Raw genomic sequence first — 12,676 nt, 5'->3', positions numbered from 1 at the left:
TCACATAGAAAGCAGAATCTCAAAACAAAAAACAGAAGCAAATACTGTTTTCCGTGTTAACTAGAGTTACAGAATATAGGGGAAGGAAACAAAGGGTAGTTAAGAGCTTCTATTACTCTTTAAGCTCAGTTTTCTCAGCCGTGAAGTGGGCACACTAAAATCTTTCTTGGCAACTTACTTTGCCTCTATACACTTGACTCTTTTATCCATAAAATTGGTATGGTAATAATAATACCTACCCAGGAAAGGAGCTGGAAGATGAAATTAGTTTTAGATGTAAATTACTTACTCAAATGGCTGGCGCTTAGTAAACATTCAATATGTTTAATCCACTATTATTATTCACTCATAGAATTAGGTAAATTCCAGACATGTGATTTATATTAACTAATTGATGGCTATTTTTGAAAAGCAATTTCTTAGAGCAGTTTTAGGTTCACAGCAAAATTGAGAGGAAAGTACAAAGATGTCCCATGTCCCCTCTTCCCCCACACATGCATAGGCTCCCTCATTATCCACATCCCCACCCAGAGTGGCACATTTGTTATAATTGATAAGCCTACATTGACACATCATCCTGTATTGGGCCGTTCTTGCATTGCTGTGAAGAAATATCTGAGATTGGGTAATTTATAAATAAAAGCTGTTTCATTGGCCCACAGTTCTGCAGGCTATACAGGAAGATCTGGAAGCTTACAATCATGGCAGAAGGCAAAGCAGGAACTTGCACATCACATGGTGAAAGCAGGAGCAAGACAGTGAGGGGGAGGTGCTATACACTTTTAAAGAAAGACCCCGTAGAATTCACTTACTATGGTGAGGACAGTATGATGGGGGATTGTGCTAAACCATTCATCAGAAACTCACCCACATGATCCAGTCACCTCACACCAGGCCCCACATCCAACACTGAGGATTACATTTCAATATGAGAGTTGGGCGGAGACACATATCCAAACCATATCAATCACTCAAAGTCTATAGTTTGCATTAGGTTTGACTCTTGGCCTTGTATATTCTATGGGCTTGGACAGATTTATAATGACACGTATCTACCCATTACAGCATCATTCAGAGTAGTTTCTCTGACCTAAAAGTCCTCTGTGCCCCTCCACATAGCTCCCCCACCCCTAATCCCTGGTGACCACTTATCTTTTATTGATCTATAGTTTTGCCTTTTCCAGAATGTCATATAGTTGGAATCATGCAGTAGGTTGCCTTTTCAGATTGGCTTCTTTCACTTTGTAATCTGCATTTAAATTTCCTCCATATTTTTTCATAGTTTGATAGCTCATCTCTTTTGAGTGCTGAATAATATTTCATTGTCTGGATGTACCACAGTTTATTTATCTAGTCACTTACTGAAGGACATCTTGGTTGCTTCCATAGCTATTATTTTTAAAAGCAGAAAGGACTCCTCTAGCTGAAAAACTAAAGAAGAACTTATATAGTGTGATTTCAGAAGCCTAAGAATGTTCTGTTTACCCTTAGGAGTTTCTCTTCTACCTTGAAATAAAGCCTGCTGTTTCTCTAACAAAGCTTCATTTATCTGACTTAAAATGTTACAATGAAAATACTCCTAGGAGAAATGTTACTTTAAGCATCATTAGCTATTTACACATCAGAATGACTGAGTTTTATATCTTGTTCTGAGAAATTTCCCCAGAGGTAGAGGAAAACAACATGAGACAATTGGCAGCAAGGAAAACAACTTCACCTGCTCCGCGATTATAAATAACTTATGTGAATATCAAATTCAATGACATATAGAATGGTTTCAGTGTATATCCTGCAATTCCCCCTAATGCCCCAATTGAGTGAGCAGGTCTTAGAAGTTTTACAAACATAGGCAAAAATCCTCTTAATTGACCCTCACTGGACATCAAAATTATTTTGGTAGTTTTAAATACTTGTCAAATGAGAGCTATTACTGTTTTGGGAGGGCATTTACTTTTTGTACTTTTCGTGACTGGAACTATAGTTTATGAAAAAAATACAGTCATTACTCCTTGCTCCTGTTTCTCCCTCTCCCCAGACCTTGCCAGGGCACCCAAGACCCACACATCTCTTCCACAAGGCACCCCAGCCAGGCCTGGGTCCGCCATGAAGGAAGCTTTCATGAGGGAAGCAGAAAGATCACACAAAAACTGCATGGTACAATGAGGAGATTATCTGTTGAGAAGGAAGTGAAGATTTCACTCAGCTGGTAATCAAAAACTGAGGATCTTGACCCACTTTTCTGCAAATGAGCTAACCTTGGCAAGTGCTTCCATGCCTTTGGCCTCAGTTTCCCCGTTGGTAAAATAGGAATTGGTTAAGATAACTTGTAAGACAAATCCTCTAGTTCTAAGGTTCTGTGGTGACTCTTTGACAGGTTTGTACCTAACTGAATGCCAGGAGTCATTTGTTCCTAAGATTTTATACCCAACTAGAATATAAACTCCTCTAGGCTAGGGCACAAGTACTCCCCAAGTTCCTGGGGCAACCCATCTTTCACTGCCTGCACAAAGCAAAACCAGTGAAGTTGGTCTCCAATGACCCCAGCCTCTCCTTCTCTCCCCTAGGATCATCCAGGTAGAAAACTGTGGAATCCTAAGCCTCACTTGGACAAGTTTTCTACATTGTCCAAGCATTAATTTCTTCTTTCATAAACTGAAGATTATAATATCCATCTTACTGGGCTTGTAGTGAGAATTAGTTTTTATAATGCATACAACTTACTAGCACAGTGCCTGGCATATATTGGCAATTTTCTTTTCCTTTTGACTTTATTGCCTCGTGATATTCTAAAAACTAGAATTTTAAAATTCTAGTTCTTCCTCCACATTAAAGGAACGGAAATGGCGTGGTGAGACTAAAACTCATTTATATTGTGTGATGGTTCCCCAGGCTTCTGTGGGGTCCAGCCCTTCATCTTTAACTGTGGAAGGCTTTGACTGTTCTACAAAGAATCCCAAGCACGTAGGGTGCAGGTGGCAAGAAGAGTTCTCTTGCTAAGCTGGGGCATCTCTCCTGATTTTGAGCTCGAACTTCCTCAAAGTCAGTGCCTAAGTCTAGTTGAGTTTTTTCTAGGAATCCAGTGAGTCAGAAAAGCCTGAGTGGGAAAAAATGGCAAATCTCCACCAGCTCCCTGCACCATGTGCCAAAAAAGACAACTGTCTGGGCTCCCCTGGGAAGCGGTGGCAGCTGCTGGAGGTTCTTGCCTGGGAACTGGGAGTGTGGAGGATGAGGTGCTGGCATCGAGGGTTGTTTGCACTGATTCCCCCACTCCAGCTGGCTACAGAGGTTTGGGTGAGGAACAGGTGGAGAGAAGAGAGGAAAGAGCCAGGAGCAGCTGGACTCTTGCAAGGCTCCCACAGAAAAGACTGTTCCAAGATCTGAGTACTTGGGACCAATCCAGGGAACTCAGCCCGGGTCACTGGCAGGGACTCACACCCTGAGGCAGTCCAAACCCCTTTGCATGGTGTCCTGAGCTCTTCCCAACATGGCTGCTGCCCAGCTTCACCTCCTGCCACTTCCCCCGGGTCAGCTTCTCATCATCTCCTGAGCAGCCTCCATGTGATAATGGTCCTCTCAATCTGAAAGGTCCTTCTATCCTACACTGTATTGAAAACTCTGACACAGTCTCTAAGATCCATCTCAGGCTTGCCTTCTTTGCCTAGGCCTAGCCTCTCTGCTCTGAGCCTCTGCAGCATTCATACCTCCATGGCAGTCTTCACTACCTCCTCATAGCCATCTGTTTGCATGGCCTGCTCCTCCACTAGGGTGGGAGATACTTGAGAACAGGGACCTTGCTTGATTCACCCTGAACTCCAGCGCCAGCCTGCACTTGGCATAGGATAGGTGCTCAATGAACGTCTCTTAAACGGATGTTGAGCCCCAGTTGCAGAAGAATAAAAAAAGAGAACTTGGTCTCCCCACTGTGGGGCCATGAGTACAGCCAAATGAACCAAGATGCTCACAGTACCAAGAACCTAATCAGTGCTGGCCCTGGTCAGAGACTCTTGGAGGATTAACCAAATATACAAACTAGAAACACAACTCAACTATTTAAAAAGAATACTTACTTTAGGCACTTTCTTCCATATTCAAAATATTTTTGTCTTGGCCATTGTAAAAATCCTTCTATTGTAATAGCAGAATTTCGTCCTCAGATGCCAAGGAACCTTACAGTGCAATTCACCCCCTTCCTCCTTATTTTTATAATCCTAGAGAAGCAGCTGGAAGGAGAAAAAAAAATCACACACTCAGATGTACTCAGAACTCTGTCACAAAACGGACATCAGAACTGCTAGCCAAGGGGTATTTTTCTTTAAGAAAAACTCCAAGGCCAGGCACGGTGGCTCACGCCTGTAATCTCAGCACTTTGGGAGGCTGAGGCAAGTGGATCATCTGAGGTCAGGAGCTCGAGACCAGCCTGACCAACATGGTGAAACCTGGTCTCTACTAAAAGAAAAAAAAAATACAAAAAGTAGCCGGGCATTGTGGCGGGCACCTGTAATTCCAGCTACTTGGGAGGCTGAGGGAGGAGAATCGCTTGAACCCGGGAGGTGGAGGTTGCAGTGAGCCGAGATCACGCCATTGCACTACAGCCTGGGTGACAGAGCAAGACTCCGTCTCAAAAAAGTAAATAAATAAATAAGTAAACTCCACAATATATCAAACATGCAATAGCATTTCCTAGATTCTCTATCCATTTCCCTTCACCCGTGGAGGAATTCCAGATCTAATCATAGGCATTTATGGGAACCACTTTCATTGATGCCTAATCACCATGTAGTAGGAGAACTGTCATGTACACCACTGCATGTGTAAGATTAACCTTACGTTTTACTGGATTATATGTTTCACCTGATTATCACATTAAACTTACAAAAGCACACTCAGTCTTCAGCAAGTTTGTCCACTCTGCATGGCTGACCACTCCTAGAGGATAGTTATCTGCTCACGCTTTAGAAAAACTGGTCAGAGCTTTGTTGAGAGTAATTTTTGATACCTCTTCTGCACCCTTCACAACACCTGGCCACATGCTTTGTGGCCATGTTGGAAGACTTCATAACCATCTGCAAAGATAGTATACTTATTGAGAGAATGTGGAGCTCACCAGAATACATTAAGAGCTTGCAGAACGCTCAGTGGCCAAGCTGTTGGAAGACTCCCTAGGACTTCTAATCTGGCAGGAAGACCGACACATTCCTAAATGAGACTTTGAATAATTATTTAAGAGACATATGATTTTAATTGTTACCTTTGGACTTTCCAGATACTGCTAAAATAACAATTCTGCCATTAGCACCTTAGCCCTAGGGTAGAAGCGAATTTCACCTGGAGCAAACTTCCTAATATGGAGAGGGAAGGGAAAGTGCGGGGACATGGAGAGATCTGGGATGGGAGGCAGCCCCAGTTCTGTCATTAACTGGGGATTTGGGATGTTTGCCCACTGGGCTCCTGCTCTGTAAGATGCACTTCATTTAAGCCTTAAGCTGCTGGTCTTCTGGGATCACTGAGAGCAACAAAAGGTACCATGGAGGTGAATGTCATGAGCTAAGTTCTGTGATTGTGATGGTTTGGGAGGGTCAGTGGGGGTCAGCATTTAATTAGTGTTCAGGTGTAGCCCATTCCGCAGTTACTTGTGGGTCAGAGGTTTGCTGAGGGAGGGAGAGACGGGACAGGGTCCTAAATGCCACGGAGAAGATTCACCCAACTAAAACTCACCCTCCCTTCATTTGCCGAGCACAGCATAGTCTCCCTGCTTGCCTCAGTCCTTCTAGGCCTTCTGAATCTTCTCTCAGACATCTCTCTCTCTCTCTCTGTTTTTTTTGTTTGTTTGTTTTTTGTTTTTGTTTGTTTTGTTTTTAGCAACGTGGTGCAGCTGATGGATTAGACAGTCCTGACATAGGATTGAACCCTTCCCCATTCCACCCAGTTACACAGAGGACACATTCCTGAAACACATTGTGTTAACTACAAATGTAGGACCAGAGGAAGTCTGTGGGCTGAGGGCTCAGGGCAAGGCAGCCACTGAGGCATGAGCTCAGGTCTCCTTTCATGAGAAAACCTTGTGCAGTGAGTTCCCGGCCTCAGGGCAGCACCTCTTCCCAGGCGGCTCCAGCCTGTGACGGAGAACAGCAGGGGTACTTGGGTCTGGCCATTTCTGCCCAACATGGGACTCCTCCAGCAGGACAGCCTGGCTCTGCATGGAGCTCCAGATAGGGCTCACTGGACTTTCTCAGCATTGCACTGCAGCAGAGGCTCTCCCTGCTTCATCCTCCCTCCTTCCTCATCCCCTTTCACAGGCATCAGACCTATCACATGACCTAAAGCCCTTCCCTGCCTGCTCCTATTTCTCGTCCCCTTTCTCTTTTGCAGTCATTTCCCTCCTCCTGAATTACTCACACTTCCGATTGTTTTGGTGTCTGCCTCCCAGAGGACCTGAGCTGACATCCAGCTATAGGCTCAAGAGAGGAGAAATTTATTTTAACTTTAAGAGGTTATTTTGATTCAAAATACAGCTCCATAATGTTTTACCCATAATTTAAAACTCAAAAATCTCGAAAACACCAAAACTTGATCTGACTGTATATGAGGCTATTCGAATCAGCAATTATTCTACTTCATAAATTATGAATAACATATTTATATTAAATACATTTATTACAGAAATATTAATGTGATTGGTTACGGGATGCTGCTTCTAACTGATGGGCATATCATATGCAGTGTATGTATTATATGAAATCTCTAATATCTAAAAACATCTGAATTATGAAAAATATCTAAGAGTTGTGAAGAAGGGATTGTAGACCAGTACTATATACAAATTGAAGTCTATGAAGCAGCTCATCTCCAAAGGAGAGCCCATTGAACCACGCCTCCCAGTGATGGCACCGGCTGCTCCAGACGGCCTGCTGCTATCATCATGCTAGCTGCAACCAGGAGGCATAGCTGGGACTGCACGCTCAGTGGAGCTGGCGGGAGCTGGGACAAGCAAGAGCCCTGCCCCCCTCCCCCTTCCAAACTGGGGCAGGAGCTCTCTGGGTGCTGCTGCAGCTGCCCAAACTGCAGCTGTAGACTCAGGCCTCCTGCTCTATGGAGCAGGAGGGATCCCCCTACTCCAGGGCAGGGCTGCAGCTTCCCAAACCATCACTGTGGATTCAAGCCTCCCTGTGCTCTTGGGGAGCTTCCCAGGTGCCACTGCAGCTGCCCAAACAGAGATTGTACACCCAGGCTCCCACTGCACTGGGCAGATAGGAGTCCCACCCAAAACGCAGCTGCAGACTCAGGCATCCCTGCACTCCTGGGGGCCCAGGGAAGGCTCTCTTGCCCTTGCAGGCTCGGAAGTGCCTGCTCCTCCTCCTCCTTCTCTCTGCTATTGGCACTCCTTCCAATCTGGGAGAAGTCAGGCCAAGCCTGGGTTCCATCAATGGCAGCAGGAGGCATACAGGTTCTTGGTCAGAAGGGGTCAGTCCCGGTGAGACCCTACTTTCAGGCCAAAAAGGGCCTGAAGACTGGGGGCTGGGCTGCCAGTCCGACAGACCAGAGTGGGGACTTGTGGTGCCTTTTCCAGCCCTTCCATGGTGGCCCATGGACCAATGGGCACACATTTCCTCCCTTCTAAGGTCCATAAAAGCCCCCAGCTCAGCCACAGCAAGCAGAGGATGAATAAAACAGAGACACAATGGGAAACCAGCTGCAGAGAGGAGCTACCCTCTCTGCTAAGAGCTTCAGACACCTGCAGAGATGTCCAGACTACCAGCTGCAGAGAGAAACAGTCCTCTCCAGGCATCCTCTCTGGTGGGAGCTTGATACTTGATGGGACAACCTGCCTACAGAGAGGAGCCACCCACTGCAGGTCTCCTCTGAGCTGTCGTAACACTTAATAAAACTCCTTTTCATCTTGTTCACCCTTCACTAGTCTGTGTACCTCATTCTTCCTGGATGCAGGACAAGAACTTGGGCAAAGGCACCACTAGCCACAGAGGTTTCCAGCCAGAAAATCAACACCCCAAAGATCCCATAACACAAGTCCTCATGCCCTGGTGTGGTCTTCTCACCTTGAGTCTGGGTGCTTTATCTGTAGAATGTGGCAGAAATAATACTGTGCCAGTTCTGAACACATGCTTTAAGAAAGTTTAGCAGTTTCTACTTTTATACTTTTAGATGATCTTATCTACCAGGAAATCTGGACAGACCACATAGAGAAGCTAAGTGGGCAGGGAGAGGTCCCAAGATGATTTGAGGAGGAGAGGCTTAGCCATCCCAGTGTCCCATCTGAGTCCATCCTTCTGGCCATCCCCACACAGGAGCCAGACTTAAGGCCACCTTAGATGTTCCAGCTCCTGCCATTAGACTACAAGTGGCATGAGAGACCCCAAATGAGACCAGCATAGGAACCATGCAGCTGAACCCTGTCAAGGCACAGAATCGTGAGAAGTCATAAATCACTGTGAGTTTAAGTCACTAAATTCTGTGGTGGTTGTTACACAACAGAAGATCACTGAAACACAGTTCTAAAACCCATGCTTACAAATGAGTGAAATGTTGCAGAATAGGAAAAACACCAAAAAAGAAAAAAAGAAGCCAGATAGCACTAAAAATAGGTCATAATAACAACTTCCACCAAATAAATGCCTCTTGTGTGCCTGGTATTAGGCTTACATATATTACCTCATTGCAACACTGAAAAGAATGCTTTATTATCTCCATGTTACAGAAGAGGAAACCAATGCAAAGAGAGGTCTGTGAGTCTGTAACAGAGGTGGGATTCACACCTAGAAATTTCTACAAGATTGACACCTCCCAGCTATTGGGGCCTTGTAGAAATGCATCCCTCTCCAATGAACATGTGTTCTCTCTGCTATCCTGCATCTAATCAACCAGCGACTGCACCTTCACCTCCCCTCTGGGGACCAGTCACCCCACTCTCAATGAATGTGCTTTGGGTGGAGTTCTGTCCTTGTGATCTCAGCTTCAGCTTATAGGCACATCCCATTGCCCAGGACACAGTTCAGGCAAGGGCAGGGATAGTGAGATTTGCTGGAAAATACTCTTTCCTTTCCACACTAGATATGATGCAAGGGAATATGCCCCCTGCATCTGCTCTTCAACCTCATCAAGATCTCCCAGGCTCTCTCCTCTCAGGCTTGTTGCATTCTAAGCATTTTCCTGAGCATACCCTTCACTGCTTTCCTGGAACATCCTTTCTCCAGCTTCTCTTTTTGTCCAATTATTTCTAATCCTCAAGACTTTATTCATGAATGCTCCATTACTGGATATCCTGCAGTGAGGGGATGGGCCTGGGACTACCAGACTTGGTAGTCCCAGGCCCATCCCCTCACTGCAGGATCTGAGTTAGCAGTCCTTGCTTTGTGCTTCTGTTGTCACTAAATATACTGTGTTATGTCACTGATCATATTGCTGTGTCACCTCTGGCCTATCTACCTGTCTTCTCTACCATTCTGCAAATTCCTCAGGGCATGCGGCATGTCCTAACTCTCTTGTATCCTTATCACTTTGCACAGTGCTCACTTTGTAGATGACAACATAAATTAAATGAATGGCTGAATATGGATAAACAATGTTAGGGCTACCAAGACCTTCTTTGTCTAGTGTAGATCTCCCTATGGGATCAGCAACAAATAACCAGTGAAATATCAAATTCTGCTTTCAGCCTTCCAGGTGTTCCAGGTTGTTGATGGTTGGCATTGGCAGGTGTAAGGGTTGAAATATTTGTTCCTATTGAGTTTGGGAGATGACAAATAACATCTTCCAGTCAACTGAGAGCTGAGATACAAGAACAAGAACACGAAGATTAAAATGCTAGTTTCATCACAGTTAAAATCAATTGGAGAACATGACTTTAATTCGGTAACTAAGTTGGCCTTTCAAACACTCTCTTCCATAGGAAGAGTTTGAGTCTCCAAAGCAAACCATTCAGAATTGCTTCACGGCAGAGAGAAAAGAAACAAGGGAGTTTGCAGCATTTTAAGAACTTTGATTCACAAAGCATTCACAAAGCATAGACCAAACGATGTTAATTTCTTGCAAATCCAGTTGATCTCATATCAACCCCTCCTCTCATGTGGAGAAGTAAGAAGGGGCACAGGGAAGAGACTTGAAGTGTCACCTAGAGGAAGCCCCTTTTGGAATCTTGAAGCCCAGGACATGTCTGTACATGATGTGAAAAGACATGGAGAAACTGGGGGCTCTGAGGCCCAGAAAGCTGGTGTTGTGTCCACTGAGAAACATATATGTACTAGTTTCCTGGATTGTTGGAGGGTACAACCAAGATACCCAGTGAAGCAGTGATCATGAAGTGCCTATATAAAGGCTTGAAAACACTGGTTAGAAATGTAAAACTATCCATTTTATCCACACAAGCAATACATAGAGAATAACAATCCTCTCTGATAACACATCCAATGATATTTCTGAAACATGAACACTTACAGTTTTCTTTAGTTTATTTGGATATGTGTTAATTTCTTATTTTTAATGGAAAATGCTGAAATGTTATATTACAATGTTCAGGCTGAAATAAATGAGGGTTTTTGTTTTTACATTGTTTTGAAAACTTAGAAAAGTACGACCCTGCCTCACTTTCTATTATAGCTTAAAATGTGGCATGTAGTTGACTGATTCATTTCAGGCTCAACTTTCTTCTTAGGTTACAAATGAGGGAGAAAGTTGAGTTATATTAAAAATGAACTTGGCTCTGAAGACCAAGATTTAAGCGTCTTGGTCTTCTAACTTCAAGACATCTACCTTCCCTGAAACTCAGTTTCCTCATCCCCATCTATAAATTGGGGATATTAGAATATCTACATCCTTGGATTGAAATAAGAATTAAATGGGACAAAGTGCATAGAAATCTGAAGGACAATAGGCATTGAACTAGGTGCTTGATAAATGTTTTTTGAAGTAGTCAGCAGGTCATCCCCTGGTAATGTTACCAAACCTTCAGGGGCCAGGGGATGCTGGGGAAGTCTGACTTCCTGTTGCTGGAGTTCCTTCCCTGGTATAGGCTTGTCTCTATGAACCCAACACAACTACCAGTGTTGAATTACAGAAGCACAAAGGCTGAGCGTTAAAAAGAGTGGGAGAAAAAAATTAAAAACATTTCTAAGGCCTTTCTCTTAAGCCAGGAACTAAGAGCGTAAGATTAGAACAAATGCACTCAAGATTTAAGGACAAATGGATGATGGGGTCCTTGGGAGGCAAGTCTTTTCTTGTAGCCATAAGCAGTTAGCCAGTGGCTACACAATGTAAGAAACTGTTCATTCCAGTCTGAACATGGTGATGTGACATGTTAGCATTTTTTCATTTAATAGTCAAGTATATATATCAAGTATGCCTAGAGCAAAATGTGTCATGCAAGCTGCAAGATACATGCTATATACCCCAAGTGACAAGAATGCCAGATAAGAGAAGATCTGAAGGTATAATCTTTGCCTGTCTGAAAGTTTACTGCAACCATTTGTTTACAAGTCCACCTTTTTACAGTTGGAAGTTTGGAAGGTGAACAGAAAGAAAATGACTAGATAACATGACAGCAGCACATTTCTCTAACAAGTTTTCATGGTTCTTGTATCAAAGTACAACTGAACACGATGAATCCTAAGACGTATTTCAAGAAAGATGTAATCATAGACACCTATCTTCACATTGCCATTCAAATTTTTTCACTTCTTAATTTGCATATGCAAATAAAGGACTTGCAAATGACTTGGTTACAAATATTATTTAAATTATATACAAGATTTTAAGTCCCCCGAAAGCAGGAATTATATTTTTTTAGACATTGCATCCTCTTTAGCATCTGCCTACAATGTCCTGATAGAATCTCAAAACATATTTAATTAATATAAATAAATTTAAATAAGCTTTTAAGTATAATAGATGCCAAATTGTTTTCCATATTTTTCTGCATTGTTTAAAAGAAAATGAGATGTGATAATACACATAGATTTTTGCTAAATGTAATTTCTAAATAATAGATATTATCCTTCCTCTATGGTGCTTCTTGAGAGTGAGTTTGACACAACCAAAGAGGCAGGTTGATGGATTCGGGTTGCTAGAGAACTGTTTTGGGTGTTGCAGGAGAGTTTGGAAGTTCCCAAAAGTGTATCCAATATCTCAGCCCTGCTCTGCTTGGCACTGCCCACTTGCTCTGCCTGTCTCTTCCTTTCCTAAATATGGTGAGAATTTTACTATTGAGTAGATGTCTGGTTTCTGTATTAGAAAGGACAATGTGGCCGAATGGGGTGACTCACACCTGTAATCCCAGCACTTTGGGAGGCTGAGGCAGGCGGATCATGAGGTCAGGAGATCGAGACCATCCTGGCCAACATGGTGAAACCCCGTCTCCACTAAAAATACAAAAATTAGCTGGATGTGGTGGTGGGTGCCTGTAATCCCAGCTACTCAGGAGGCTGAGGCAGGAGAATGGTGTGAACCCGGGAGGCAGAGGTTGCAGTGAGACGAGATCGTGCCATTGCACTCCAGCCTGGCAACAGAGCGAGACTCCATTTCAAAAAAAAAAAAAAAAAAAAAAAAAAGGACAATGCAGCTCATAAAAGGTATTCAAAATATCAAATGAAACAGTTTTAGATGAAAAAGGAAAGAACCACTAACTTTTCCTCTTTGTCCTCATAAGTGTCAGATAGACAATTACAGT

The 12,676-nt window shown here is 43.5% G+C and overlaps 1 protein-coding gene and 1 long non-coding RNA gene across 2 annotated transcripts in view; one reads left to right on the top strand and one right to left on the bottom strand.

The window, feature by feature from the left end:
- The window catches only part of SPATS2L (spermatogenesis associated serine rich 2 like), a 1,108,221-nt gene that overhangs the window by 804,662 nt on the left and 290,883 nt on the right, over window positions 1-12,676 (top strand). The gene's annotated exons all lie outside the window — the stretch shown is intronic.
- Window positions 1-12,676, bottom strand: part of LOC126932163 (uncharacterized) — a 77,896-nt gene that overhangs the window by 50,108 nt on the left and 15,112 nt on the right. Inside the window, exon 2 of the long non-coding RNA XR_007718128.1 lies at window positions 4,068-4,220. This is a non-coding gene — a long non-coding RNA (uncharacterized LOC126932163). The remainder of the gene's footprint in view (window positions 1-4,067; window positions 4,221-12,676) is intronic.

The sequence above is a fragment of the Macaca thibetana genome, chromosome 12 (genome assembly GCF_024542745.1).
Source record: "Macaca thibetana thibetana isolate TM-01 chromosome 12, ASM2454274v1, whole genome shotgun sequence".
NCBI classification, from domain to species: Eukaryota; Metazoa; Chordata; class Mammalia; order Primates; family Cercopithecidae; genus Macaca; species Macaca thibetana.
Note: the sequence above shows the minus strand (reverse complement) of the source record. Positions and strands in the feature narration are given on the sequence as shown.